This window comes from Lagopus leucura, unplaced genomic scaffold (assembly GCF_019238085.1).
Source record: "Lagopus leucura isolate 7727_CA_CO unplaced genomic scaffold, USGS_WTPT01 Super-Scaffold_1, whole genome shotgun sequence".
In the NCBI taxonomy this organism is placed as follows: Eukaryota; Metazoa; Chordata; class Aves; order Galliformes; family Phasianidae; genus Lagopus; species Lagopus leucura.
Window position 1 is genome coordinate 36,079,585 of NW_024962250.1, and position 17,705 is coordinate 36,097,289.

The 17,705-nt window shown below is 38.2% G+C and overlaps 1 protein-coding gene across 2 annotated transcripts in view; it reads left to right on the forward strand.

Annotated features, from left to right (window-relative positions):
• The first annotated feature begins 269 nt into the window (after positions 1–269).
• ESR2 (estrogen receptor 2) overlaps positions 270–17,705 on the forward strand; it is a 61,980-nt gene continuing 44,544 nt past the window's right edge. Inside the window, exon 1 of one of the 2 annotated variants that reach the window (XM_042865583.1) lies at positions 270–356. The gene's annotated coding sequence lies outside the window, so the exon portion shown is untranslated. Of the gene's footprint in view, positions 357–15,212; positions 15,254–17,705 lie in introns of those variants that run through there. The other variant, XM_042865573.1, reaches the window with a different exon arrangement.

Below are 17,705 nucleotides of genomic sequence, written 5' to 3' on the forward strand. Positions count from 1 at the left end.
TAGGACTTTTTATTGTCCTTGTTAAAATCTATCTGAAAAAATACTCGCACTCACAGTCACAAGTAGAATATGTTGGAGCTTCTTAAAAAGAGAAGTAACTACTCCTTGAAAAGTTTTCCTAAGTTAAACCAGCTTTTCTTCCTCTCAGAAGTCAAGAAATATCCAAGAGATACGTGCAATTGTAACCTTCTTGATATTTGCTTATCCCTAGATTCCACTTGCAGCCAGTCTTGCTCTGAAGAGTTCTTATGTTTTATTCTGGATGACTCAATGGAGAAGGAGAAAGAAAAGTGGAAACAGCCTAGAGAAGAAGCTGAGAAGATAGAAACAGGTTATCTTCCTATGCGATTTTAATGGTAAGAGGCTAGGATTTCAGCTAAGAAAGGTAGGAGTATTCAACTCCCTCTTTATTTGCAGAGAGGGAAATCATCACGGTGACTTCCATTGCTGTATTTTTTATTGCTGCATTCCTCTGCGCTGCCAAGGGAAATAACCTTTTGTCCCCTCTTTCTTGGGGGACACTTGTTTTTATTGTTATCTCTGGTCAAATCCACCAGCACTGATTTAATAGGAGATGAAGGAGCTTTTGTGCCCTTCTCAGCAGTTTCAGCATGTGTGGAGCATGTTTCTGGGTCATTGGATGCAATTGGCGTTCAGATGAAATAATACTCCTTAGGAGTGGTAAAGACACTGTGTGCAACTTACCTGCTGTGTGGTTATGAAGTCTAGTGACTTAGCAAATAATGAGGTAAGTGATGATACTCAGTTGTAAGTTATGTTCAGGTAAAATAATGGATAAACTTAAAATCTTCTGCTTCAGCTTTGTATTTATGCAGAATAAACATATCCATAGCGGTATGGAAATGTAAAAGGTGTTAATAATTATTGAGAGATGATTATGAACAACTACCTGAGGCTGGTTTTTAGAGTGCATGAGTGGGCTCAGCTATGGGCTACCATGGCAGGTCTTTTTGTCCATGTAACAGATAGCCAAACACGCTGACTCTGAGACTGAAATCTTAGTGGATGTGATTAGAATCAACAGCTCCTCTCAGAAAAAACAGTAGGATCTCCTTTATAAATCTGAAGCAATATTTCTCTCCCCACTGCTGCCAGAGAAGGTAAACTCTAGCTAAAATAGTGATAGAGCAGTGCTGGCAGAGCAACCATGGTTGTTATTGTTTGTTTATATATTTGTTGGAAAAAAGAGGTTCTAGGGAGACATAATACTCTCTTTGAAGCATTGTGCACCTGGGCTCCTACTGTAACTAGTATGTTCTTGTGCAGCAATTTCCAGCTGGTGAAATGTCTGTCCTTAGAGGAAACATCCTCCCCAGCTACTCCAGGTCAGTGTAATCAATGGCTTCTCAGAAGGAAAATAACTCCTTTGTTGACTTGCTGTTCACTTAGTATATCCACAAGTACACTAAAAGTTTGTGTAAATAACAAAAGGTGTTTGCTGTTGAATAAGACTAGAATTCCCTTATTGCACTATTTATACTTCAATATTTCTTTCATTCCCCAACTTGAGCCATAAGTAGGAGAGCAAACTGTAGCACTATCATCAGGTACCTATCTTTTTTAACTACATGATTCGCAACATTGGTTGGAGAAGATAGGCATTGTACTCTTGAAAAAGCAGGATGGGAAATTTAAAATTAGTAGGTGAGATAAAGTGACTTTACCTAAAGAAATATGATAAAGGGAAGATTTAGCAGCAGCTGGCTTCATCAAACAACCACTAACTCTAAGTAAAGGTAGAGAATTCTTCTTATTTGCTTCTTCTGACAACTATCGTTTGGCTAGCGTCACTGTAAAGACTTATTTAGCAGAGAAGGAAAGCAAGATGTTCTCTTTACGCTGATGTAAGAAAAATAGCATTAATTTATGATACCTCAAACTGCTACTGTGCTAAGGGACAGTACTTGCTGTTCTCAAGTTCAGCAGCAGGTTACTTTCTCTTGTTGCTGAGCTTTAGCACCCAGGTATTTTCTGACTACTAAGTTATGGGAATATTGGATGATGCTGGAGGGACCTGAAGCTAATTCTGCCATAAAGAACACAAAGTACAGATGCTCTCCTTGCCTCAGGCATGAGTTAAAACATTCTTTTTTTCTTACCTTGTGAAACAAAAAGTCGAAAGGTAAAGAAATATAAAAGGATTTTTATATTAGAAAATAAAAATAATATACACAGTGTAATAAGCAGGAAAAGTGATTGCAGTTTTTTTTTAAAGTGAACTTGGTATTACTCTATGGTGACCATTTTCACAGCCCAAGAAATAATGCCTTGATGTGATTTTTGTACTGTTGAGAGAGATGAAACTATACTGACCATGCAGAATACTGAAAATAACAATAATATTTTCCTAGAGACATGCAAAATATTTCCCAAGGTCTAATTCTACAAACTTCCTCAAAAGAGCGGGGGGAAAAAAGCATGGAACTCAAACTCCATTTCCTCCAAGGACAAGACTGAAGCTAGTCAAGCCTGCTTTGGTTGGCTGCACTCCTGAGCAACAGCTGCATGACTGACTGATACAACACCAGCCAAAAAAATGACGCAGTAAATCTGTGCAATGAAGATTCCAGAAATGTGCAAGCATAGGATCATAGAATAGTTTGGCATGGATCTCTCTAATTTAAACTGCCATTTCCTTTAAGACTTACAGGGAGTCTTCAAATGTAGAATGTTGCATCTTCCGTTTTAACACTGGATGCAGTGCTTTTCATTTAATTCTGCAGTATAAATTTCATCCAACAAGAGGATTTCAAGTGCTTCAGCGAAATATGGTGTACAGATCTGTATGTGTTTTTCAGATGTCTGTTTCTGATATCTATTTCATGTTAGCATTTGGGCAGATTTGAACTGTCCCTTTGCCCTGTGCTGTTGAGAGAAACAAAAGGCGAAAGTTGTGTAGAATATGTGAATCTTTAGTGAAGCTTCCTTCAGAGAAGATTCCCAAGTATTTTTGGAAGGCTTGTAGAGGTCTAAAGAAGTAGTATCTGGAAAGATGGCCAGTTCAAGAACAGAACAAATACCTGCAGACTATGAAATAGAGAAAGACAAAGACAGTGTATGTTGGAAGTAGTGACTAATGAGCTGCACACAGCTAAAAGAACACTTGAAGAAATAGCAAGACAAGGTTTAAAAAAAAAAAGAGCCAGGTACTTTTTGTCTGCCTATTGCCACTAAAGTAAATCATTAAGGTCTCTTAAGAGACTCTTAAAAAGCTTATTAAACCGTTTTTGGAAGCTCTAGCTCATAGAAGTTGACTCTTTGCTCATATAATAAGCTTAAGGAGTTTTTGAGAGGCTTCAGCAATCTGAAAGAATGATATTTTTGGCACAAAGATGGATACACAATACATTTCAGAAGAAAATTACTGTTTGTTAGAGAGGAATCAAGTGTATTGTTCCTTTAAAAGGAACAATTAGGAGTTGGTTTATCCAGAGTTTTAAAAAGTGGACAAAGAACATTTTTGAGGTTTGACTAAAAACAATCTTGAGTTGGGTATGATTTAATTCTAAAAATCGGTCTGGTTACTTCACACCAATTCTGCTATGAGCATATTGCTGAGAATATATCTACATTCACTGGTCCACTGCAGCTTGTAGGCCTCACAGAATGTTATGAATATATTAGTACATCAACTCAATGATTGCACCAGCTATAAAAATTGAAATTACTTAAAGAATGGATTAGAATGTCCACGTCGCATTCAAAGCTTTCTTTTTTTTTTTTCCTTCTGAATGTCAGAGCTTTCCTAAATGTCTTGCTAAAACAAGAAGTGGAACGGTATGGCCACTACTTTCAAGCTGGGTTCTGTATCTGGCTTTGTTCTTAATTGCAATAAAAGAGTAGCTCTCTTTCCTATGTTTAATTTCTTTAGATCAAATTTGCAGGTGTTCAAAATATCATGGAAGTTGTAAGGTAAAAACATGTTCATTTCCTGAGGAGCCTACACACACACAGACTGACCAACTGTTGAAGAAATATATAAGTAGGATTATTAAAATGTCTCTTTTTCTCATTGTTCTGCCCGTGTTCAATGTTAGGGTTTTTCTGTAGTAATACTGAGCTATTTGTTGTATGCCATCTTTCTAGCCTTACCCTTTTTGCTGTTGTTAGAAAGAGATTCTAAGAATAACCAAGAAAGTAAATCTGGAGAAAAAACATAATAGGAATATATGTAGTTGTGAATCATATCTGAGGAAATGCTTAAGGGAACTCAGAACCCAGTAAATCAAGAAGTTGTGCCACCTTTTTTTTTCCTGAACTTTTCCTTCTGTCTGCCTGCCCGGATCTATTATTTAAAAGATTTCTCAAACTGCAGGTAATCACCTGTAATGATGTTACTGTCCACATCAGTCTGTCCTGAAACTCTGTGAGCTTTCTCTAGGATTGTTAGATAGTCAATGAGATTGAGTCCTCGAGATGTTGAATCTGAGCACCTCACAGTGGAAGAAAAAAACTATTCTGAAAGAGGAATAGGTAAGCTGGAAAAAGAATCTCTTAAAATCACTCATGGTAGCTAACTTTACTTCTCAGGTTCTCACTGTTTATAGCTGGTGAGGAATGAGTAAGCAATGAAGAGAGGGATTAATCTCAAGAACTGGAAATTCTAATTGCATTCCATTAACTTGCTGGCACTGTCCATCATTTAGCAGTTTCTTGCAAAAATTCCCCAATTCTTCCCCTCTGTCATCTTAAAGACGTATTTTAAGTAGACTCCAGGCTACCTTCTGTTATGTGATCTCTGTTTCAAACATTTGGACCAAATCGGTCATTTCTGATGCTTCAAGAGTATATGCCTCAAATATCTGCAATGGTGGATAATAAAAGTCACAGTAGAGCAAGTATTTGTTAGTTCTCCTTGTGTAACATGATTTGATTATTTTGATCCAGGGCTGTACAGTCAGTACTAATCACAGTGAGAGCTACATATGCTTGTAGGCTTTCTGAAACTGGTGAAGAACTACTTCTATTTTTTCATGTTTTTGACTTACAGATGTATAGCCTTCGGACTCTTACTTGGTAGGCTTTACTCCAGTAACCTAGCTTAATGTAATGTATTCATTAATAATTGTGTTCTTTCCATGTATGACAAATTTTAAAGTATTGAATTGAAAGCGTATTATGAACATGGAATATTTCCTTTAATCCACTTAAAGTACAAAGTGTGAAAAGGTTGTTTGAGGAATTGTTAATACAATGCTAATCTCGTAGCTGTGTAGATTCATAGATTTATTTGGAAGTACGCTCTTTTTACTCCCTTGCTTATTGCATAGAGTCCTGAAACTGGGTTCATCTGGTGCTGTAATCTTTCATTTTGGAGGCTGGGTGATAAAAGGCAAACAGTATTCGGAAAATAACACGCCTCCCTTTCCTGCCTGTTTATCTGCACGGTTTCAAGACTCCCACTCCATTATATTTGGACAATAGTAGAAGATGAAATGATGACAAGAGACCAGTTGCCATCCAAAGAAAAGCTTTGGCGAACGTCTAGGTGAATGTTTTTTGCATTGTCCTTCTTTCTCATCTATCTCATCTCTCTGCAGGTTAATGATGAATGCAGGAGATGAAAAGTTGTTCCCAAGAGTTTGGGAGCAAAATTTTATTTCTCATAATAAGAAATAAAATGTTTAGTATTTCTGTATTGCTGTTCTTCATAATACTTCTGAGCACATGACATGTTGGATGAAAAATAGTAGTTGAAATGTACCAAAGAACTTCAAGTTTATTACTAGGAGAAGAAATAAAAGCCAGGAAGTGCTAGACTTTGTGCAAGTTCTCACTTATTATTCGTGACTATTATCATCTTATCCATTGGAATTTTATTACAGAATATGCCTTAGGCTTTGCTTCAGAGAAATCTAGGGGCTACAAACTATAAGGAATAATTTATGATCACTTATAGGCAGCAAGCAAACTCTCATGGTTTAGAAAGTCATTAAAAAAAAACAACACACATTTGTGCAGATTAATCGTCTCATTCTAGAACAAGGAAAGCATTTACATTGTGTTGTAAATACTTTCCAGTTATGAGAGTCTAAATAGTCCTAGTAGCCTAAACTGGTACAAAATTTGAAGGAACAAAATCAAAAGAAATACAAGTAGCAGTCGGGAGAGAATTAGGTCTGTTAGCCGAGTATACGTCTTTTTTCCTCCCCAAAAATATAACTTGGGAAATAATAGGCAATTCCAGAATTACTGCACACTGTGTCTTGGTAAAAGAGTTTGTTTCCCCAAATCTAGGAATTGTGACTTCTGTGAGGAAATGCCTTGTTTAAGCTGACGTGTTTCTGTGTAGGTTGCTCCAGACGTAATGCCTCCTACCTATTTCAATGGAAACTACTGCAGACACAATGCAATAACACTATTGAATAGAATCAGTTCTCAGCTAGAAAACGCTCTTTTTCAGCATAGCCACTACCATTAGCTGTGTGTTTTTGCCAGCAATGAACAAAAGGCTGCAGTAATAACAATCTACCCCAGAAAACAAACAAAAGAAAATCAACAAAATGTGATGGAATATTGGTAAGAAGGTTCAATCTCTACTGCCATACAATCAACATCCACCTCTGATGTCACTGGTCAACATAATAAAATAGGGGGCATTACTTTTGGAGCAGCCCTAGTAAATGTCAGTAGTCTATTCCACATTTAATCAAGGTTGTTTTACTAATGAGAGTGGAGTTTGGCGCTGTGGTGCTCCACACCTGAGATCCTCCCCATGTGACATGAGTGGACCTCGGCAAGTGGGTGCAGCTAAGACAAAGATAGTTGGCAATGCTGAGACTGCTCCTAGCACACCTTTAGCAGTGCAGAGGTTATTTTAGTTTCCATGAGATACAGAATTTGTCAGCAAGAAGCCTTCAAACTTAAACTTCTTATGGTGATATAAAACCTTAGCGAGCTCTGCTAACAAGCTTCAGGACATTTAGATGACTGTATCCTGGCTGTGCTCTTTGTATTCACTCTGCTTTGGTTATTTTTGACACTCACCACAAGCAAAGTCTCATCAATGAAGCCTTGTGATGATTCTTGGTGTCAAATAATAATCTTCCTGTAGTTAATCCTATACAGCAGTAGAGTTACTGGCCCCGTTGAATTTAATGGCAGGACATTCAGCAAGGGCAGAACTTCTCACTGAGACCAAGTCCTTCTATCCTGATACAGCTACGAATTTAGAGACAGGGCATAAAAAAATCTAGAAAAGAGGTTCCTTTCCCAGAAAAAAAAAAAAAAAAAAAAAAAAAAAAAAAAAAAAAGATAAATAATTTTGAAAATGGTTTTCTAATACTAATAAGGAAAATGTAATAGACCATTTTATGCTCCTGTCCTTAGGCTGTACCTTGTACCATGATCAGTATAAAAGAAAATGATATTTCCTTGATTACTCATTCAAGAAGAAAATGAGTTCTGTTACCTGAAAATTTGGAAGTTTCCTGAGTAATTGGATAGCCTTTGTACACCTTCAATTTTTGATGTTATTGGGTAGTTTATGGTATTTACTAAGATGTTTTAGCGTAATCATTTTCTTGACAGGATAAAATATCACTATTACAGTGAGAACATTCTCCTGACAGCAGAAACCATTTAATAAATTAGATTCTGAATGCAATTTGCTGGTCAGTGAAGCAGAATATATAGTGCATGTGCAAGAAAGAGTTTAAATATCAACCAGAAACTAACAGTGTAAATTACACAAAAGCATCCTTCATTGTGCTGGCCTTTTCTTTCTTCTAAGACTGCAAAAGGCATTGGCAGGAATAATTTGAATGTCACAAATATGTCGTATAGAAATCTACCTGCTTCAAAATTACAGGCACTTATTTCAGTGCTGAACACACTAAAAAAACCTAGTTTAACATTTGGAGGAGAGTGGATTAACCAGCAGTATTCATTTAATTCCTACTATAGTCATCAGCCTTGAGGTGTGGATACCAAGATAGGTTCAAATCTTCCAAAGCATTCAGTGGGAAGGGCTGCTGCCTCAGCCTGCTAGAGTCTCCGAGAAGCATGGTAGCTCTGGTGTGGACTCTTGTATGGATTGATGACTGGTATATTATCCAGTAACAATTGCATTTCAGCAAGTGCCTAATAACAGACTCCTCCTTGTACCTGCTGAAGTTTTGGAAGTGAACATAAAGATGAAGCAGAGGTGGAATAAGGTGATCCTGTATTTGCATCTCTGAAACTGGCTAAATGCTATGATCTCCTGACAAATACTTGTTTTCTTCAAGTAGGAATCAGAATTGTACAGCAGGACTCATCCCACTTTCATATCTAGATTTTATTTGAACTCGAAGGAAATGGGTGACTTCCACTCATCCGGATAGCTGCAGCTGCTCTTCTGTTCTGTAACATGAAATGTAGTCCCCTTCCAGCTTCTCCCTTCTCTACAAGTCTTCTTCAGTTGTCCTAAATGCTGTCACTGCTAGAACTTCACAGCTCTTAGTAACTGTTTTTAGCCATTTTGAGCCTAGGCACTTATAATAGTTCCAGGAATAATGCACCGAAGTTTAAATTCTAAATATCAATCTTAATACAGCTTTTTTCAATGGTGTCCCTTTAGTGTCATCCTTTCAGAGATATGGTGAAAAACTGAGATACAAGATCATGAAATGCAGATCCCTGTTTGCCTTTGCTCCCTGCAAGGAAGTTTTTTTTCCTTTGGTTTCATCTCACATGGACACCCCATGTGAGGAAGGGAAGGGAAGAGACAACCCAATTAATTATTGCCTTTTATCCTTGTGTTTTTCCCCTTAAGCAGTTCCTGATGTTTTTCTTTCTCTTGCAGGTCTTCCTGAAAAATTTTGTTAGCCTTAGTTTGTATGTATTTATATATATATATATATATATCTATAGCTATGTGTATATACTTGTATATATGTGTATATATTTAATTGTCTTCCTGTAGACACGCTACTGATGTTTTTCTATAAATCTCTGAAAAGAGATAAGCCAACCAGATGCCTTTATTCTGCATGCTGCAAAGTTTTTGTCTGCATGGAATACTTGAATAGAATAATTATTTTATGTTAAATTTGTTCAGGAATGGACCTCTGTTCTTTCCCTTCATAATTCCTACCATCACTATCATTACATTTCCTCATAATGCTACCCAGGCAGAAACTGACAAAACTGAAAATTAATTTGTGAAATGTCTCCAATGTTTATGATGAAATAGCTCTGGGAGAGAAGTAGCAATGCTGTTTGTACTCAGCTAGAACCAATGTTGCTGTTCTCCAACATTCTTTTTATTGCTTTCAGATCCAGTGCATCAGAAGTAAATGCTGTCTCTGCTGTTCCCAGCATTCACAGTCGTGTGGATTTTGTGAGCGTCCTTTCTTATCTTTCTTTCTGCCTCCTTGTTTCATGTAAGGATCTCTCAGAGCTCCATCCTTTATCTTCTAGATGAGGAAACTGACAGAATAAGATTAAGGTTAAAATGTCAAAACTTTCTCTCAATTTTGGGTGCTGATTTTACACGTCCAGGCCCTGATCCTTTCAAGTGCACTCTGCGTTATTGGACTTTTAGATGGAAGTTGCCCTTTGAAAACTTACCATTGTTGGTTATTGCTTTTCACATCCTTAAAGACTAGGTAAAAATCTCCTTGAGACTGATTGGTATGCCAGTTGCTTTTCATTCTGGTTGAAAGTGGGAACAGTGATATGCCCTTTTGTTTAACGATAATTGAAACATGGGAAGATACTTCTGAGACCACTTGGAGTGCAAGTACGAACTGGCAGGTTTTGATCTGCTTGTGGTTGGGTGTGTTTTAAAGTAAGGAAGGAAAGAGGCAAATGAACAGAGAAGTGCCTCTAGCATGAGCTTGAGAGAAAAAACAAAAATTGCTTGGAGCTTTTTGTGGAGAATCTTTCAGGAGGAGTGAAAACTGTTTTGATTAATTGCTACTCTGATCAGAGTTTTATGTGTATTCTGTAAGTCAGCAGTATGTTTCTGTTAAAGAGAAAGGACTGCAGACCCCAGATAGTATAAAAGCATGGGCTTAGAGCAGAGATTGACCTTAAATTCGTAGAACAAATTTGTTTAATGAGCACTTAAAAACATCAAGTGTGGGATAGTTAGAAATTCCTTGAACTGAGCTTGCCAGTACAGAATTCACTTAGGTGCTACTCATATTCTGTATTTAACTTCCTAATGCCGTACTGAGCCACATAGTCCTCTTTTTGAACTGTGATTGGGAATGAATGCAGGAGTATTGAAAGAGGTACTTGGGCTGACTGTCTGGCCTTATCAAGTTAACATGCTAAGCAGCAGAGGAAACAGATGTCTTCTGGAAAAAAGGATAATAAAGTTAAGACAAATGACTTTAAAGACTGGATTTTATTCTTCTAGTGTATTATGTGGCACTAGGCAAAGTTTTTAAGATGGAATGGTCTAGTGGATTCTTTGCTGCTATTCTTTTTCCCCATTGTTATTGCCCATTCAGTAGGAAATCTAAGTTCAATCCATTCAGCCTTGAGCAACCAGGCAACAGATAGGCCACAGCTCAATAGAGTAAGTGTGAAGCTGCAGCCAGTCATCCAGATGACTATCCTTTCTGATTCCCTTAACTAGATAGCCAGACCTTCTTTGAGATTATGGCTTTTTTTCTTTTTTTCTTTTTTTCCTTGAAGGTTTGTTTTTTCAACAATTCAAACAAATCAGGCTCCACTCCTCTCCTTTCCCATATTACCTTTTGTTTACACAGAATCACAGAATGGCCAGGGTTGGAAGCGACCTCAAGGCTCATGAATCTCCAAACCCCTGCCACATGCAGGGCCACCAACCTCCACATTTAATACCAGCCCAGGCTGCCCAGGGCCCCATCCAACCTGGCCTTGAGCACCTGCAGGGACGGGGCATCCACAGCCTCTCTGGGCAGCTGTTCCAGCACCTCACCACTCTCTCTGTAAAGAACTTATTTAGCAAGGTAATAAGTGAAAAGAACATCTGTGCCAATATATTTTTGCAGAGGATTTTCCCTAAACTAATGTACTCAAAGCCTACTTGTATTTAAGATGGTGCCTAAATTCTTAGTGATTTTGGATTACAGAGCAAACCTGTTTTGTCTGCATTAGCTCCACCATCCTTCAGGTATGATCCTTGTTGAAAATCTGGAGCTCCTTTCCTGAGAAAATACAGAAGTCTTGCAGTCACTGTCAGAATTTAATGCCTTCGAAAATGTTCTTCTGTACTACAGCACACCAGTACTAAAGCTTCACTGTCAGACTGCAATGTGCATTTCATTCAGACTTTCTTCCTACTCTTGTTCAAAGGCTTAAGTTGTTGTTATTGTTTTTTTTTTAGGAAAATTACTTGTGAAACACATTATTTTGCAAACTTCAACCTGCACAACTAAAATTTAGCAAACTTCATTAGCAAACCTTGATGTCAGTTGCTCTTTGGAGTGTCAGGGAAAGTCTAACAGAAGGTATCAACACTAGCACTGCTGGTGCTATCTCTGAATCTTTTTCTTAATAATTTTGCACTAATACAATTGAAAGAAAAATTTAATCTATAGCTTTTGCTCATATTTGTTTAAGAGCAGATATGAGCAAGATATTTTTTCAAGGAATCTTGAGGATTTACAAGAATTAGTTTCATTCTCAGTTGTACTTGGAAGAATGCATTGCTACCTGTAGGATTTACTTAGTCTTGTAGAGCAATTCTTGAATTATAAATAGAAAGTGAAGAGAAAGTCTACATCTGTAAAAATTGTGATAAACTAGACTTGGATCATTTTTCCTTCTTGTGCTTGATTCTGTTTTGTAAACCTTGCCAAATTCTGCTAGGTTGGGTAGGTTTTCTGAGAAATACAGATTGATAAATTTTACATGTCAAAAAATGGATTTTTGATCTCAGAGGTTGCAGGTTATTGGGCTGAGGTGAGCCTGAGCTGTAGGCTCTCAGTCATTAGTACAGTAGGCCAGATCGAGGATGTGTTCAGCACTACTAAGTACAGAACTAATCGGCTCTGGCATCTCTTAGCAGCACCCTCCTGTCTTTCCCAAGGGCTTGACATTGCATCTATTGCACTGCAAGTCATATAAGGATATGTCCTACTGCTATGTCTCTGCATGTCACTGATGCTGCTCTGTAACCTTTCTTTCTCTTTGCGTGTCCTTCATGAAACAAGGAAGAAAGGAGTATTGTTTTAGTTTTTATTTCTGTTGTTAAAACAGTTCTGAACCTACAGCTTTCTCAGTCTTAAAAGAAATTAGACAGAACTCCAACCTGGGAGGTGAAGGCAACTTGCAAGACAGACTTTTGCAATAATTTTAGTTCAGCCTATTCAATTACTATCTCTGTAGTGATCATTAGCAGCATCATAGCTAGGCTGTAGCACAACCTACTTCTCACATGGGTTGGTTCTATTTCAGGTAGCTCCATTCTGTTTCTTGCAGTGTGATTTGTTTTACAAGACCCTGCTGGAGGAAAAAGCATTTGTGGCTCACAGCTAGTCATAAACTCATCAAAATGCAGCCTTGCATAAGATGCTGTTGTTTCACTACTCTGCTGAATACATTTTCACATTTTATTATTGCATTTATTGTTTAGAAGTATGTGAGTTTAGAAATTTTCTATTCTTAGGTTTCCTTGAGAAAGTGGTAACTTTTTCAGTTTGTTTGTTTGTTTCGATTTTTTTCTGATCATCTGACTTTAACCTGTATTCCTAATCTGTGATATGGGGCAATAGTAATAGAAGGAGAAGGGTGTTTCCTTTAGGAGGGTGAATGTAGGAAGGTGGGAAAAGGATGTGGTTTGAGAAGTCACAATCATAGAATGATAGAATATCCTGAATTGGTAGTGTTCTACAAGGATAACTGTTCCAACTCCTGGCTCCACATAGGACCATCCAAAAATCAAACCATGTTTCTGAGAGCATTCTCCAAATTCATTTTGAGCTCCAGCAGGCTTGATGTCAGGAAGTGGAAGAAGGCGAGTGTCAAGTGAAACGTCACTACAGTAGGAGTGCAATGTGGGAGAAAAACATGTTAGCACAAAGTAACAAAAGGGTCTTCCAAGCTTTAGAACATACCCTGATGTTTTTCTGACACCTCATGCTGATTTCTGTTTCCTGTTGTGCTGCTCTCTTGCTAGATCGGATGTGGCAAGGAAGAGTTTGCTTGGAGACCTAGGGAAATAGGGACATATGATGGTTCTTAATGTGTTTGGGCTGCTTGGCAGCTTGGGATGATGGGTCTCATATAGGAACTGTGGCTTGACTTGAATCTAATTTTATCCAGCTGGTGCTAGAGCTGTAGCTAGAAGTTCTTGTAGAAAGAAAGGAATGGATCTAGTTGAGCAATTTGTAGTCATCCAAAGGAGCAGTCTTTCCTCCTCCACTCTTGCTTGTGCTGGTTAACTATTCTATTGCTTTCTCTGACCTCTCCGGAGCAGATTTATATTACTAGCCTAGCAGTAAGACTGAAAAAAAGAGAAACTCTCCCTCCCTTTGTTCCTCTCCTTTTGCTGGGATAGGTTTCTGTGAAGTTCCCAAGCTCAAGTAACTTTTGTTGGGTTGGATGAGCTTCAGCATAAGGAACAGGGAGGAATTAGGAGGTTCTGAGAAGGCAAGGAAGAAAGACTGCTTCTGGTGATGGCAGCAAACTGACAGACAAGTGGAGATGAGCCAATCTGACCTCTGTCAGTAGCTGCTGCTCTTGAAGACTGATTAATTCTAAAGGGGAAGTTGAGCTAAAACTTGCTGCAAAATGAAGTCTGATACTGGAAACAATGAATAAAAAGATTATGTGGGAAGAGTCACTACCTTTTGTATCTGCTTCTTTGTGGTAGTACTGAAAGCTCTTGTTTTTCTTTGCAAACTGTGGTGTTATTGTGTTTTTATTTCTTTTTAAGCAGACTCCTTAAAGGGCAAGTTGTTTTTAAGCGTCTGTATTGATCAAAGAATAAAGCTCAGTTGCTTCAATTGCTGTAAATACTTTGGGAATCTTTCAGCCACTTCAGCTGGCTTTGTAACTCTCTCTCTTCTCTTGTTCTCCCACTGGCAGAATCTTCTGCATCTTGAACTTTGCTTTTCTAGTTAGATTCAGGTTTTCTACTGAGAAGAGAAAGTATATTTCTGTTTGAGTATATTAGTTGCATTGTAAAAAAGACATTGAATTAAGGACATCTGTTCTTGATGTTTGTTGAAAAACTGTGGAAGAGTATTAGCTGCAACCAGTTACTTTTTACCTTCGTATTGAAGCAACTTCATTAGTTATTGGTTTGAGCTAGCAGGCCTTTTCTATCTTGCCCAACTATTCTTTACCTCCCTATTGCCTGTTTTCTCAACAAAAAAGGAGGAAATAATCATTAATAATGCTGAGTAGATATAATAAATAATTGTATGACATCAGTCACATCCTTCAAGGAAATTATCATTTTCTGTAATTGCATGGTTCACATTCATCATAGAATCACTTGAGTTGGAGGGGACCCTTAAAAGTCATCTGACCCACAACTCCATCAGGTGCTCAGAGTCCCATCCAGCCTTACCTTGTGTGTCTCCAGGGATGGGGCATCCACCACTTTTCTGGCCAACCTGTACCAATCTTACCATCTTAGCCTTAACATCCTTATTGTAAAAAACTTCTTCCTTATATCCTACCTAAATCTCCCCTCCCTTAGTTTGAAACTGTTTCCGCTTGGCCTATCACAACAGATTCTACTAAAGAGTCTGTCCCTTCTTTCTTACAGCCCTCCTTCAGATACTGAAAGGCCACTCTCAGGTCTCCCCAGAACCTTCTCTTCTCCGTGCTGAACAGCATCAGCTCTCTCAGCCTGTCCTTGTAGAAGAGGTGTTCCATCCCTTGAAGCATTTTTTGTGGCATTTCAACAGGTCTGTATCTCTACTGTACTAGAGACTCTACATCTGTACATAGTACTCCAGGTGAGGTCCCACCAGCACAGAAGGGCAGGATAACGTTCCTCACCCTGCTGACTGTGCTGCTTTGGATGCAGCCCAGGATACAGTTGGCTTTCTGGGCTGCGAAGGCACATTCTGCTGGCTCATATCTAGCTGCCATCCACCAGTGCTCCTAAGTTTTTTTCAGTAATGCTGTGCTCTGTCCTTACACTCCCCATCTTGTATTGATATCAAGGATTGCTACAACCCAGGTGCAAGATCTTGCACTTGGATATATTGAACCTCATGAGGTTCACCTGGGACCACTGCTCAAGCCTGGCTGGGTCTCTCTGAATGGCATCACATCTAATTTCATCTATTTATTACATGTAAGTAACTAACTCTTTTTGCTAGTTCTTTGTGGCTTTATAGAAACAAACCTCCAAGTGCTTTTACATTATAAGACTATATATGTTGGTTTTTTTCTTGAACTTATCCAGGAGACTCTATGTAGTTAGGTTAAATGAATAAACATCTCTATTAATAAAGGGTGAAAAGGAAAAGCGAGAAATGAATGTTTGTCTCCATGACATCAAGAAGCAAATACCTTATACATGTCATCTCTGTTGTTGTGTACAGACAAGAAAGCACTCATGCCATAGGAAGGATTTTATATCTGGCATCTCTAAAAACAGCTCTGGTTAGGGAAAATATGTCCTTGGTCTTTATGGAGCATGGTTGCCTTCTTCACATCTTCTGCAAGGAAGCTGAGATTTCAGAAGAAAATTAGTGTTCATTTAGAATAACTTAATTCCTGCTTCAGGAGATATGAGTCCTAACAGACATGTTTTACTATAACAGAATAGTCAAGGCCAAATCTTTAAGGGAAGGTACAGTAGAATGATATAAGACCTTAAGCTGTGACTGGGCACTGTATGTGGAAAGACTTAAATGAAGGCAGAAAGTAGATTGAGTTGCAGTAGGAGAGAGCCTTTGAACCCTGCCTCTTGGTATCTAGGTATGTCCCCATTCAGCTGGAAACTGGTTGCCTCATGGAGAACGTCTGACACTGTGACTAAAAGCTTCATTGGCTTCTAAAGGTAGTGAGAGTGTTATTCTTCAGGGCAGGTTTTTTTGTGTGTGTGGAATGGAAATAAACCTTCCCATGTAAAAGTGATTTTCCCTTTTATACAGGAATTGTTATGAAATTAAGTGTATGGTACTGGGGTGAAAGCCATGGTAACAGAGTATAAGGTATTGACCCACAAGATACTCACAGGTGATGAGAAATATAGCCTTTTGCCTTTTTGATGTTTCCTTCAAATTCTTCTAGGTATAATTATGACAATTATTTCTGCAGATCTTAATGCTGCGTCCTTCTTGCTACAGCAATTTAGTAATAGGCATGGAAGAAAATGTAATTGTTAATGAACGTTGCTCAAAAAAAGATTCTTTCTGCAGTCCTGTCCTGGCCATTTTTCTTCACTCATCCTTCAGTGTTATCCTTTTATTGTAACAGCTTCAAAACTTGTGGGAGGTGGTGAAAAGGTTCTTTGTTAGGTGAATCCTGAAGTCAAACCACTCTTTAAATTGCTCATATCGTGTGAATTTGCTGGAAAGCCAAGTTGTGGCTGTGAGACCTGGAGTGCTAAATACAGTAGGAACGCTAAGAAGAAAACTCAGTAGTTACTTGGGAAGTTCACAGACAAGAGGCAGGTTGCATTCTTGTAAAATCCCCAATGGTCCCAGAATTGCTCACCATGAATAAGTTAATAATGGTGTAAGTAACTCCTTGCAGCTGGGACAATACAGAATTTATGCACTCATCAGTAATGGGCCTGGCTGTTAATCAGTAAGCTTACCCATTTTATTCATGAGAACATCTTTCTTTAAGGGAACTGCATTTGAATTTATTGGTGTTAGTGTATTCTCCTTGCGAACTTGTAAACAAAGGGGAGCTACCATCTCAAGCTGGATTAGTTTTGTGTCTATGTTTCATCTCAAGGCTCCTTATAGTTCCACATGTCTGGTAGATGGGTGCTTCAGTTACAAACTGCTGTAACTCGGTGTCTGATCATCTCTTTCAATGCAGAGAAACTCCTGTCCTGACACTGTCTCTCTTATCATTTCTCTGCCTCCAAACCAACCAGGAATTTGTAATAATTAATGACCTTCTCCTTTTATATTGTTTTAGGAAATATTAGTGTACTTCATATGTATATGAAAGAGAGAAAGAAACTTGACTTTTTTTCTTTGCCTGCTGCCTAATGCCACCCCATTCCTGATTGTTTATCTAGTGAATCTTTATTCCATCTGGCTATTTAACACACAGATTTCTTAATAAAATCTTAATTTGCTTTGATTGAAGGTTTTTGCTTTTATTATCCATAATAGATGTGGCTCCCAACTGACAGAAGATCTGAATGGAGAATAGAAATACAATTTGTAGGTAACTACTTAAAGCTGTTTCTAATGCTTTGTATATGTAGTCCTTGTTCCCCTTCTGGAGCTGCATTTTATGGACACTGCTACAGACCCTGTAATATTTTAATCTTTGTCAGGACTCTCTGCCAAGCAGAACCTGTATATTCTATCGTAAATATTCCTGTGGTAACACATCTTGGAGTCACTGATGGCAGTCCAAATACAGAACAATTATCTTCTGCAGAATCCTGCTGTGCTGTGAGGTGCCTGACGATAGGGACTGTTGTAGTTTCTGGCAGGTTTGCCCAAAGAAAGTCAGTTTTAGTTTACCTGTTTTAGTAGTCGAATTCCTGGGCGAAAGGTGCCCATATGGATCTCTTGACCGTACTGATGTCCTTTAGAGTCTAACTTCAGTCT